The sequence below is a fragment of the Balearica regulorum genome, chromosome 1 (assembly GCF_011004875.1).
Source record: "Balearica regulorum gibbericeps isolate bBalReg1 chromosome 1, bBalReg1.pri, whole genome shotgun sequence".
Classification (NCBI taxonomy): domain Eukaryota; kingdom Metazoa; phylum Chordata; class Aves; order Gruiformes; family Gruidae; genus Balearica; species Balearica regulorum.
The window spans coordinates 181,191,299-181,205,506 of NC_046184.1; the positions used below are offsets into that span (position 1 = coordinate 181,191,299).

The 14,208-nt window shown below is 37.0% G+C and overlaps 1 protein-coding gene across 2 annotated transcripts in view; it reads left to right on the forward strand.

The window, feature by feature from the left end:
- DIAPH3 (diaphanous related formin 3) overlaps positions 1-14,208 on the forward strand; it is a 257,984-nt gene that overhangs the window by 174,180 nt on the left and 69,596 nt on the right. The window lies entirely within an intron of this gene.

The window sequence follows — 14,208 nt, forward strand, 5'->3', positions numbered from 1 at the left end:
ATTTTCATGAGAACATCCATGTCTTGAGGTGCGAGACTAAAGCTTTCTCTTAAGATGGGAAACCAGGCGACTGCCCTCTGAACACAGAATTTCTAATTCTTTAGAAGTAAATTCAAGACCTAATCAGAAAAGTACCAGTGACAATCTTTTTAAAGCTCACAGAAGACAGAGGAGGCTGCAGAAGACTAGGGGTAAAACTGGTATCTGTATTCATGTGTGGTTGGAAGTGTTTCAAAAGACATTAGGTATTCTTCTCTCAGACATGTTGTATGTATGTCTGATAGTGCTTTGGATAGAAAATTTATAGTCTTTCAGGGGAAATTAAAGCTCCTCTCAAGTCCTGTTATTCATAATGTCATGTTCAGGTTTTCCAGAATACAGGTGCCAATGTTGCAGACTTCTGACTAATACACCTGCATGTGTATGCAGGCCTCTGATAGTTAAACCTACTTCTTCAGCCAGCGTAGCGGGGAACTACTTACTGGTCACCTACAGATCAGCTAGGTCATTGAGTAAATAGCTGCTTTGTCTCTTAGTAGCTTGGTTTTTTTATTAAATCATGTAAGTGTACAGAAAGAGGTTTCTTGCTCTTGTTAGCAGCCACTTAAGGTTCAGTCTGGAATGAATGATCTAAACAGCAGCAGATGGGAAAAGATGATGTTAGGATCACCTGAAGCTATAAATATCTTCAGTCTGGTATTCACTAAATTGGCCACTGATGAGATTTTTTTGTTCTGGAGAGCTCCTTGTAAGGTTTCTTGTGCTTGTTTGCAACAAGATTTTAAAAGTCTTTTAGAAAACCCAGATTCTGGGAGTGGAAAGTACCTGTGGTAGATTTGTTTGTCAGGAAGGACAGGAACAACAATATGAAAGGTTTTTTTTTTAGCAGTCTGATTGTAAATGTATTTACTAATTGAAGAGGCATAATGTTACTCTGATTCTGATGGAAGAGTAACATGGATGTTCAAAAATTATTTTTTCCTTTTTTTCTCCTCTTTTTTTTTTCCCCTAGCTATAACTAGTTCATTGAAAAGCTGTCTTCTCATTAAGCATCTGTAAATCAGTCACAACATGTTTACATCTGATCTTCCTGACAAATTTCTAACAAGGTCCTCCCCCTGTCGAAATATCAAAACACTTTTACCTGAAGTGTGACGGTGGAGTAACTGATTTTTGCTGCATATCATTTCTTTATATGGTGACTTGATCAGATGTTGGATTTGTAGAAACATTATTTCAATTATTGCTTGAATGAAGTAGCTGAAAACTCATTGATGTCACCATCCCAGAAATTATTTTCTGGGATTCAAGCAGGTGCATACTTGAAGAAGAGAAAAGATTAGATTATATGTACTAACTGGTTCTTCAAGATTTTTTTTTCTTTTAACAGTGAACAGATCATAGTGTACTGTACATCTCCACTCTTCATTTTTCAGTAATATTGCTTTTTAACTGAAAATTACTTGAAGGTTAGGGATGCCTGTGTATCACTGTGCTTATATGGTACTTGAGACTTGTTTAACTATTTCTCTTAAACTTTTTTTAAACAGCCAAAACAACAGGAAAAGGAAAAAAAAAGAAAACAACCCTACTTTGCTGGACTGACAATCATTAACAGCACTGGTTGTGCTAATAATGTAGTCTTATGCATTATTTATCATTATTTAGGAAAAAATTCTTCACTGAAAGGGTTGTCAAGCATTGGAACAGGCTGCCCAGAGAAGTGATTGAGTCACCATGTCTGGAGATATTTATAAAACGTGTAGATGCGGTGCTTAGGGACATGGTTTAGTGGCTGCACTTGGAAGTGCTAGGGGAATCATAGAATCATCGAATGGTTAGGGTTGGAAGGGACCTCAAAGATCATCTAGTTCCAAACCCCCTGCTGTGGGCAGGGACACTCTCCACTAGACCACATTGCCCAAAGCCCCATCCAGCCTGGTCTTAAACACTTCCAGGGATGGGGCCTCCACAACCTGTCTGGGCAACCTGTTCTAGTGCCTCACCACCCTCACAATAAAGAATTTCTTTCTAACATCTAATCTAAATCGATCCTTCTTCAGCTTAAACCCATTATCCCTTGTCCTGTCGCTACACTCCCTCATAAACAGTCCCTCACCATCTTTCCTGTAGGCCCCTTCAGGTACTGGAAAGCCACAAGATGGTTGGACTTGATGATCTTAAAGGTCTTTTCCAACCTAAATGATTCTATGATTATCACTACAGATTAGTTCTTACTATTAATCACTACCACTACATATTCAAAGCAGTCAGTCCTTAACATCTGTGTCCTAAATTTGATGTGGATATGAAATCCCATGGAGCTGATACTGTAGAGTTGGCAATGATGACTACCAGTGATGGTAGTTGACAAGATGACATGTTGAAACTTTAGAGGTCTTCTGCAAGGGAAGTGGGTATTTTTTTACTTCTCTACCATCTTTTCTTCCCTTCCCCACACCCAGGTTGGGATCTTATCCTTTTATAAAATGGTTTAGTTTCTAGACAGTTCCCGACCCTCGTCTTGATTACACAATGCAAAATCCTTCAGGGGGTGTTAATTTCCCAGGCCACAGCAGTGCCTTCAACTGGACATTTTTCCCTTGCTTAACTGCTGCTTCTCTTCTTAATGTAAAAGCAGCCTTTTCCCAGTGCTTGAGGTTGTGGGGTTTTTTCAGTGACCGTTAGTTGACCATTAGTGACTAGTTCTGGAGATTCTGCTTTCTGCCTGTGCCCGTACCTTTCAAGGCCTGAGCTGCTATCCGATGCTTAAACAGGATTTATATCATCATCCTAAGCTTGTTTTGTTAACCATTGGTCTCATTTACAACACAGACATTTAACCTCTCCTAGATTCTCCTTTGTTCTTGAAGTCCTTTTTGTTTGGATTTCTTCAGCTTTCATCTGCTTTTGGAAGTTATTTGAAGAGAAGGGGTTTGTTACCTATGGTGCCACCTTCAGCTGCCTAAGGTGGAGGAAAGAGTGATTCATTTCTTCACATAAAAGTGACCTACATAATACTGCAAAAGTTTTTTTGCTATTTGGGTGGTATTGCTGACTTTTTTTACATTCACAAAAACTTAAGATCTTAAATATGTACCAAAATATAGATTTTATTAATATCTACCTAATATGTGAGCTGAGTCAATAAGTTGCATATAGCACATTTGGACTGTATTATACCAGGTTTGACTAGCAATACGTAGATCCTATTAATCCATAAGGAATATTAGTCTGGAATTATGGTAGCTCCTGATTTTTAGCTTTGGTGGGGGTGAAGGAATTCCTTCTGGGTGAAAACAATAATTTCATCACTAATAACTGACATTTACTGCAAACATGAGATCCAAGGTGATCCTAAAATATACCAGCCTTCTCACAAACTGTAATAGTCTTTCTTAGCTTATGTTGTGCCTTTGATATACAGGTGACAGCCATTTAGATTACAGTTTACACTGTCATCCATACCTCTGCATCAGACTACCTTTAAAATACTGTTACACCAAGTTCACTGTTGATGTGGTCATTTTCTAAAATTAGGTAAATATGTGTACTATGTGATAAAGCTTCATTAAGTTTTCAGTTTGATTTTTTTCTATTTCAGATATAAATATTTATATCAATGTTCTATAGATTGTGAAATGTGTAGTGGTTTATGAATATACAGTACAGCATCTTTCAGAAAAACTTAAAATTTTAGGTAGGCTTTATAATGCAAATTTGAACCTCTGCTAGTAAGACCATAGACTTTTGTTATTATATGGAATTGTTTGACTTAGTCTCTTGCAAGTGCTTTTTGGAGATTTGGACCTGAAGCCAATGTCAGATTTAGATCCTTCTAAATTGTAATTTGCTAAAATTCTCAGTCTCTACTTTACATCTTAGATAGCAACACTTATGTGTCCAAACGATTCACTGATACAAAAGGCTGAGAGTCTTAAGTTTACGTAAGAAAAATATCAGCTGCATATTTTCCTTTTAGCTCCATCCTAACTTGAAAAGTATGTGGAACTGAGTAAAAATTTTCAATGTCTAAGCGGTGAATGATATTTGGTATTTTCAAATTTATGATAATAAAATCTGTCCTCTAAATACTCTCTGGGATACATAGTGAGATGCATCATGAGATGCTTTGTCAATAAGATTGCTTTACTTGCTTCTGTGAAGTCAGTTCAAACTATCACATACTATCGTTCCAATGGTAAATAGCCAGTAGAAGGGGATCTTTATGTAAATGACACTTGTCTGCATGCTATTAACATTCAGATACATACTTTCTCATGCTGTTCAGATTCTCAGTAGAAAGCACACCAATCAATTATTTTGATCTTATCACAGTGTAAAGAGTTCTATAACTGTGATAACAACAGCTAAATTTATTGTAATATAATTGAGAACTCCATCATTGTGGCATCTTCATTGTGTCTTACTTTGAATACTATTTAAGTAACAAGCCACTTTAATCAGTGGTTATTTACGAAGGCTGCCCTTTCTTACGCAAAAGCAGTGAAGTGATGCCAAAATGATGTCTTAAACATCTTATTTCCAGTCTAGAATATTAGTTTGTTTTCAATTATGTTACTCAGTTTCACTTTTATCACAACTAACTAGTTTTAAATCCACGTTCGTCAGTTCATTTAGATGGTTACGACCATATTTGCAGTCAATTTTGCAGTACTTATTTTTGCAGAGGTTTTAGATTGTTTATCTGGTTTTGGAAAAAAACATTCATGTCTCACAAACTTGGTAAGAGTGTTTTAGGTTTTGGTTCTTCAAACATTTACTACTTTATTGCTGTCTGCTAAGTTGTGCAATATGAATATTTTCATTAGTTCTTTAGTCTTCTGCAAAATAAAAGGACACCATGGATCCCAGAACTGACAGTTTAAGCAACGACAATAGTAAACATAATTAGGAATAAAAATTCAGATTCCAACAGATAAAATGCTTACCTTTGAAATAACTTAAAAAATCCCCAAACCTACTTATATTAGTAGGTAGCCTCAAAGACCCTATTTTCCCTGTCTAGCTCAAGTTCGTAAGGCCTCCATTTTATTAATTTCTTCTCACTGGGAGGGGAAAATCAATGCTTCTTAGTAGTATTCCTTTCCTCTGAGGGGACTGAAGGACCAGAAATGTTGCAGATTATAAAAATCTGCTCATGTTCCATTACAACTCAGATGACATCAGTCATTTCTAACATATGTTAATAACTTGTTTTAAAATGTCTACTGGGCTACTTGCCTGAAAAACACAAGTTTTACACAATAGTAGGTTTATTGCTAGATTTTGGCAATAGATTTAGGTATATGTTTTGTACAACTAAATTTACTGTGATAAATAAACTTATAAAAGATCTGATGATGCTATATACAAAGAAATCCTGAGGGTATAATAGGAATATCCAACAATTCTTCTGTGTAGGGGCTCTCTTCTCTAGGGAGTTTCCCTTTTTAGAACTTCAAGTGCTCCGTTCATCTCTGTTCCTCCCTCGTGCTGATACTCTTTCCAGTTGTCCCATGACTGCCTCCACTTAACCTCAAATTGGACCTTCTTCACCCAGAGGACTCCTGAGGTCATTTTTTGTTTTTTAAACTTATTCTTAAGGATCACGTTTATTATGAGGCCAGTGGGGAGCAAATCTGTTCCGTAACTGTGAGGAGTGTAACTTCTTCCTCTTATGTTAAACAGCAATGAGCAGAAAGAACTGTGGGACCTTATAGAGTTGCCTACTCAGTACTTATTCATACTCAATACTTAGTGAACAGTTGACAGCCCATGACAAGCTCACAGAGTAGATCTAATTTTGCTTAATGCCCGTTAAAAAAAAAAAAAAAAAAGGAAAAAAAAGTGCTATATATGAGGAACAAGTTGTGACAGACATTGACCACAAATCCACCAGAAAGGAGATGTCACCTGATATGTCACTAAGTATGGAGGTTGTTTTTCAGCTGCAATTGTATTGTTTTTCACAGTAAAGTATAAATCTGGATAAATTACTGAGAACAGATGTTCCCTCAAGAATAATTGTCACATTTGTAATTGAAAATGATACGGAGAATGATAAAATGCAGGTATGTTCAGTTACAAAAAAAGTTTGGCCTGAGAAACAATGTGTGATACATCTGTAGAAGCCACAACAAAAGATGAGATACAGCAAAACCTGATCAAGTCTCACACTGTAGGATGTTCAGAGAATTGGATGTTTTTAGTGCAAAAAAACTAGAACTGATCTGAATGTATATTAATTGAAACCCAACAACTAATAGTCGCAAGTCATGTTCTAACAAGATCTCAAAGGTGCTAAATTTTCTGAAGCATGGAGGTATAGTTCATGCACTTGTTGGCAACCCATGGGCTCAGAATGCAGCAGCTGCTATTTGTTTGTACTAAGTAGTAGCTCCAAAAGAACAAGATGTTTAGAAGAAACAATTATTTTTCTTTCTGAAAACTTTACTTAGAAGTGGAACCTTTGGAGATAGTAGCTGAAAGGCATTTATGAAATTGAGGTTTACACAAAGCCCCTGAAAAAAATAAATAGCAGCTGTATTTGGGAGAGAGAAATAGTCAAAACAAACAGAACTGCTGAAAAAAATTAAGGGTCATTAAAGTGATGTCTGTAGATAAATATTCTCATAAGACTTGTCATTTATGTTGTAGCAGTAAAATTTCTAAACAAATGTTGGAAAGAATGCTGCAAACTTAAAATGGCATTACCAAGAAGAAAAAAATTACAATCTCTGGAACCTTCTTTGGGATTAAGAGCTCTAACATTTATGCAGATGGTAAGTTTTGGTTTGAGTAAGCATTGCCTACTCCAAATACTGCCTCACATCTCCTCCATAAAGAGGTAGACATCAGAGTCCTTTTTAAACTCTCACTCCTGCTATGTGTAAATGCTTTAATTCTTTCTGGTTTTTTTTCTGAATCATCAAAAGTTTCTTCTTTCAAGTTGCAGAGGAGGGGAGAAATAAATATCCTTACCAAAGCATTGGAGGGTATGCTTTATTTTTACTTTCCTTAGTCCAAGGTTGTAAAAGAGCCAAGAACCTCCTCTGTCATTGTTGCAAAGCTAGCAGAAGAGAAGGTCATGTCTTCGACTTTTCCTTCAACTGAGTCTGCTGCTGCTTCTATTTCTATGCTGTTCACTATGACGCTTATCTTCACTCGGCAATACCTCAGTGGTTGTACAGAAGTACAGTCTTGTTACTGCATACCAAAATATTCTTGCTCTGAAGCTTGCTGACAGAAGTTACTTGATTTCTCTGGCAGCTTCTATCCATTGAAAGCTACTAAATGCAAGTACAAAGTCTTTGAATCACAAACTGCTGGAGTCCAAGAGACCATTCTAGAAATGTCATTACATATTTATTCTGTCCTTTTTATAGATGGTTGCTATTGGCTACTCGTGCACAAAGGATGCAGGGCTAGGTGGACCTTTGATCTGACCCTCCTGGGTATTCTTGTGCACTTAAAGCCACCCAAACAAAAAAGGTCTCACCCACCCAAAGCTGTCCAGAAGCTTTCCTTTGATTAAGCTCAGTCATGTAATCCAGTCAGAACTTTATCACTCCACTAATGAGAAATTTTGTAACTTTTAAATTTCCTTCAGCCCCTCATCTCTGTAGCACAACTGTCAGTATGAGTGATCATTGTGTATGTTTTCTGATTTATTGGTTGTTTATAAATTTGAGTGGAAATAGTAATGTCTTTCCCTGTGCTCAATGAACTCCTTCAGAGGCACACGGTAACCAAGAGACAAGATGTTCATACACACCCACACACGTATATTATATTCAGCTCCATATATTCTTATAAGAAGCTATGTTCAGTTAAGAATGCTACTAGAGTGGTTCTAACTGCTTTCTAAATGAAATTGTAATAGATATGTCTCAATTACAGATTATTCCCCCCCCCCCCATCAAACAACACTGATGAAAATACTAGGTTTTCTGAAAAACAGAATGGTTGCATTCTTGTCAGTGTCTTTGGAGTTGGAGCTGTGATGTGTAAAGAAAACAACAAAAATATTCATTAACAGTAAAATTTATTGACTGATTTCTTGATATGTAGCTGATGGTTCTCACTATTAGCTGTCCTATCAAATCTTAATCTTAGATAACTGCATAAGGTTGGTCTGTTTTAGTTACGAGTGGTTAAATATATGTAACTAAAAATTAACATTCTGCTTAGTTTAGCAGGTTTATTTTTCCACTAAAAAGGCACAATATCCCTAGTGAATAGAAAAAAGGGCTACAAGAAGATTGTGTCTTTAAACTGGATTTTTAAAAATATTATCAGGTAATGCGATATATAATGCATTACTTAGAATATCCTGTATTTTTGAGTTGATGAGAGAGTAGCTGTGTATGCAGATAAATCATTTCATCTTCAGACTGTTAGTTACTGTTTCTGTGGACTTAGTGGAAAGGTAACCTCTCTTTCGTTGTAGCCATGTTTAGAGTTTCCATTGTAGATGGATAACCTGTTCTAGTGTTTGACCACTCTCAAGAGGAAAAAAAAAGTCTTCTGTTTAAATCCAGTTTTCTAGTATTCAATTTGTGTGCAGTGCCTCTTATCCTGTCTCTGGGCACCTCTGAGATGAGTCTGGCTCAGTTATCTTTACACCCCACCCAGTCCCCCATCAGGTATTTATATATATTGAAAAGATTCCCCTGAGCCTTATCTTCTCCAGGCTGAACAGTCCAGCTCTCTCAGCATGTTCTCATGTCAGAGATACTCCATTTCCTTTCATCATCTTGACTGACTTTGTTTGGATGTGTTTGTGTCTTCCTTGTACCAGGGAGCCTGGACCTGGACCCAGCACTGCAGATATGTCTCACCAGTGCTGAGCAGAGAGGAAGAATGACCTCTCTTGACCTACTAGCAATGCTTTTCTTTGGTAGTCTTTGCCACAAAGGCACAATACTGACTCATGGTCAACATTGTCCACCAGAATCCCCTCCTTTTTTTTGAAAAAGCTTCTTTCCAGCCAGTTGGCCACCACCTGTGCTGGTGTTTGGGGTTATGCCTCACCACATGCAGGTCTTTTGTTGAACTTCATTCAGTCTCCTGTCTACCCATTTCTTCAACTGGTCAAGGTCCTTCTGAATGGCAGCACAACCATCTGGTGTGTCAACCGATACTCTGAATTTTGCACCACATGCAAACTTGCTCAGGGTGCACTCTGTCCCATCATCCAAATCACGAAGGAAGATGTTACAAATATTGGCACCAGTATCAAGTCCTGGGGTACACCATTTCAGAGGCTTGGCATTTTGTTTATTCTATTATAAGTCAAATTTACCTCATGAAAACTTTTTTGGGATCTCTCTCAGAAAAGCTTGCTCTGGCAAACTCTTACAGGATCTGGAATCAATATAAATGATCCTGGATAATCTCTGTGGAAAGTGAGTTTACAGTGGCTTTCTTCTGTTGTTGCAGAAAGAATGCAATTTGTAGACTTACGATGGACATAAGAAATCTATACATTTTTATTATAAAGTTCAATATTAAGATGATTTCATTATCAGTCCCATTACTTAACTGGGAAATTCTAATCCAGCTGAGAGGCAGAAATAGGTAAGATAGGTACCTCACATCACCGAAGTATTTTTCTATCTCTGTGGTGCAGAACCACCTCTAAAACCACACTTTACCTTTTGGTTTTTGTGGTATGTGATCTTGTGCAAGTTAAATTGGTGTAGTTACCAATCTTAAATTCAACAACTGATTTGAAAGGGGCAGCTGTCTTTCAGAATTCATGAAGGATGCATTAGTTTACATTTCACTTGTTTTGAGCTCTTTGGAACTTGGGGCACACTTTCATTCATATGCTCAGAGTCAAAATCTATCTATTTCTGTACCATAAAAACAGTTTATGACAAATCACCAATGGAACAGTTTCAGCAAGAGCAAACAAAATGGCATAAAACCCACTCTCCTCAGCTAGAAGATTTATGGAATAGGTGCGTCAGTCACTATGGGGAATCATACGTTTTTATAGTACACTTGCCAAGGGCTCTGAAGCACTAGCAAAGGCTTACTACTTTGTGTTGGGCATCAGTAAGAAATGTAGCTCTTCTGATTCTAGACTAGACTGTTTATGTGATTCCTGTGAGATAAATACATGTATTTTGTTTTTGGGAAGGGCTGGTATGTCTCTCTCACCTGAAGTCGCTGCTGAGGAAAGACAAGTGAATGGTGATATTTCTGGCTGAAGTTGGATTTAACACTTTCTAAATCTAAAAGGAACTGTCTTTTTAGCCAATCCATCCAAGACATGCTTGGCGGCTATTTCTGCTTTGCATCTGCACATTGGAAATTTTCTTTTCGTCACTGTAATGTAACAAGGCTCTTGCAAGACTTGATCAGGGTCAAAGGAACCTGTGTTATGCTACAAGTCACAGCTCTAGTCCCTGTACCATTACTGAAACTCGAACTGATAGCCATGTATTTCTTCACTCACCTGTCAATGAAGATTATCTGATCGGTGCTATGGCTTTTACCAGAAAAAGCCTTAGAGCAAGTTCAAGTTGAAGTCTGTATATGATGCACATTTTCTAGACAAAGATACCCTTAACATCCACCCACAATTTCTTTGAAAGATTGTATCTGAATTTCACTGGAGTGAAAAGTCCCAGTTTAGGCAGTCACATTGTTAAACATTTTGAAACCTTCCCTTCTCTGGACTTTAAGATTGTTTTGTATTTTTATGTTGACAATATAAGAGCCTTCAAAAAGTTTCCTGACCTGTTTATATGTAAGGCTGAATCTGGCTGTCTGAGACTCTCAAACTGAAAAGATGGAACCACTTCCAAAACATTGGACCTCACTCCAGCACTGATGGCTTAAATTATTTCCCTCTGTGATCTGCTGTTCTGCTTCCTGGAGCTTAAGTCACTCAACACTATACTGTTGCTAAAGCTTTTCTCTTGTGACATTGTTCAGAGAATGGTCCTTCAATTTTTACTCAGATGGAGACCTTTAGTCAGCTGAGCATTGCTTTGTAGGCTGTACTAGTCAAAATCAATCAATGTACAAACAAATATACAGGACTTGTTATGATGTATGGAAAGTAGGGATACAACATTAACAAAATTAAAAGATGTGTCTGTCTTTTTCTCCTTTTTTGCCTTGAGTGAATAGTCTGGCAAAATCTCTGCTGTCATTATCCCAAGCCTGGTATTCACTTGCCTCAGAAATTTGTGTACATTATGGCACAAGACATGATGTAGCTAAACCTGGAGGAAGGCTGCAAAGGGATTAAATTTTACTCGATCAAAAACTGGGTACAGTATATCCAACCTGAATTATATCCTGACCTCAAGAGGAAAAAAAACTAGTTTGTATTCTAGTCAAACAAGAATAAAAAGATATTCATTCTGGTAATTATTGAATTGTGAGACCAGGACTTAATTCTTCAAACAAGAAAAACAAATCCAATAGCTTCAGCACTCCAAGTTTGTTTTTAAATTATATCAAAGCTTGAGTTACTTCGAAGATGATATAAAGATAATTAAAGTCTTTGCTAATTCAGATAACTTGATGAGTAGCCCTTGAGATTTTGCACCTTTTTCCTTCTTTTACAGCTATGAAATATTGAGGCCTATTTTTAATGTATACATTTGTCCAAATTCTGCAGTTTTTATTTCAGATGAGGCTTAGTATTCAGAGGTTGGCTTTAGGAGCTGATCCTTACCATTACCTACAGTGTAACAAAAACCTGTATGTAATTGCAAGGCATAAATAGATCCCAGTGGAAAATGACAGTCGATGTCCTTGTAGATAAATCTCTTAAGTGCACAGAGTAGGCAACATCAACAGAAACCATGCTAAAGAATTCTTGGTTGTTTTTTTTCTGAAGGTCTTTAGTATTTCCTTCATTAAAAAAAACCAAACTTTTTTTTTTTTTAGGGGAGTAGCTGAATAAAGCTTTGATTCCTTGAAAGACTGAAAGAGGAAATAGACATATTATTATTATATGTTTTTCTTCTGGTAAATTGAACTTCTGGAGTCCTAGTGTTGAGTGTGATATTTTAGTTTATATTGGACAGATGCAGGGGAACTGTAAAAATGAAATATTTTTTCATCCAGAGTGTGGTGGGTTGACCCTGGCTGGATGCCAGGTGCCTACCAAGCCGCTCTATCACTACCCTCCTCAGCAGGACAGGGGTAGGAGGAGAAAATAAGATGGAAAAAAACCCCTTCTGGGTCAAGATAAAGGCAGTTTAATAAAGCAAAAGCAAAAGGCCATGTGTGGAAGCAAAGGAAAACAAAAGATTAATTCTCTACTTCCCATTAGCAGGCGATGTCCAGCCACTTCCCGGGAAGCAGGGCTTCAGTACGCACAGTGGTTGCTCTGGAAGGCAAACATCATAAATAACGAATGCCCCCCACTTCCTCCCCCTATCTCTCAGCTCCTTATTGCTGAGCAGACGTCATACAGTATGGAACATCCCTTTGGTCAGTTTGGGTCAGCTGTCCTGGCTGTGTTTCGTCCCAAGATCTTGCCCCCCCCCAGCCTACTGGTGAGGGGGGGAGAAATGTCATAGAGACAGCCTTGGTGCTGTGCCAGCACTGCTCAGCAGCAGCCAAAACCCCGGTGTGTTACCAACACCTTGCTGGCTACCAATGCACAGCACAGCACTGTGAGGGCTGCTGGGGGGAAAACTAACTCCAGCTCAGCCGGAACCAGCACACAAAATGATTTTATTGCACTACTCCTTATTTTAAAACCATATTGCTAATGATATTTGTGATTCTATCATGTCAGTGGAGTACTGCTCCTGGAATTCTGGTATATATCATTTGTTCCTTAATAAGTACATAAAATGCAGGAGTCATTACGAACTGCAGTATCTGTTCCTATCATCATAAGACATGTTAAAGTTGTACTGTAAAGCTTGTGATACTCAGCGCACTAAAGGAGAAGGGTCTCTAATATTCTTAACATTTTTAAAGATGTAATTATGAAATTAGGTAGTTTATATCTGAATTGGTACTGAAATGTCAAGGGCAAAACTTACCAGCTATTTTGGCAAGTTTACTTCTGCTTTAGATGGTATTTAAAAGACAGTTGTATGAGTTTTAATTAGGTATGATATTAAAAAGTATTTAAATCTCCTATTCTGCAATTGAAGGAAAAGAGATCATTTAGATCATAAAAGGGTATATTTCTCAAAGGAATTATTGTGGGTTATGTATCTATCTGCAAGCCAACTGGAACTACTAGTTCTAGGATGTCAAAAGATTGATACACTTGACTAATTAGGAAGCCAGTTGGGACTGGTGACAGCAGTCTGCAGCAGCTTGTGAAAGCCGATTTAAAGGTCTCATAGGAAGTATTAATATTGAACAATATTTGCAACTCTTATACTATCACTGTAGCAATGTTGTATGCAGTTCTCCCAGAGCAATTCAAAAGATTTCTAAAATACTGTATGGTACACTTTCATTTCTTAAACTTTCCATCATGTAATCTTGGACAGTATTATAGGTATTACGGATTTTAATAGCTAGCTGTGTAACCTCATAGAAGATGTCACAGTCAACTCTTGACATAGGCATCAAAAACCAGAATTTGGAACCTTACAGAAGGTATAGGAATTTGAAAACCAGACTTTCTGCATGTTTTGAGTACATAGATTATTAACTATGAATATTTTTATTTGCAGTGGTTAACTTTTTCATTACATCCTAACTAATTGAGGATTTTTTTAATTGAAGTTTCTGTATACTCCATTTATTCTACTGTTAACTGTTTTGCATGTCAATGGAAGCACTAATCTATAATCCAGTTTATGACTACAGCATATTTCAGATAAGTATGAAAAACAGATACTACTCATAAATATGTTACAGCTATGCTACAAAAAGCTGTGGTTTTGCAGTATTTCTATTCCATTATTTAAAATCTTTTTTGTAATTTATTTGATGGGTCTTTTTATAGTATAGCAGATTATGCACCAGGATTTTTTTCTACTGAAAACTGTTTAAGTTTTTGAAATAACTATGAAATCCATAGTAGTCTTGAATAGGCTTAAAAGGAAAGAGATGACATGCTGAAACAGGATTGAAATTTTTCTTCTGTTATTCCTACTTCCTAAAACAAAGCTTATGAACATTTTTCCATAAATGTTTATGGTATCATTTTGGGGACTGTGATATTATTCAATCTTTTTTGAATTACTGTTACCTAAAATGCTT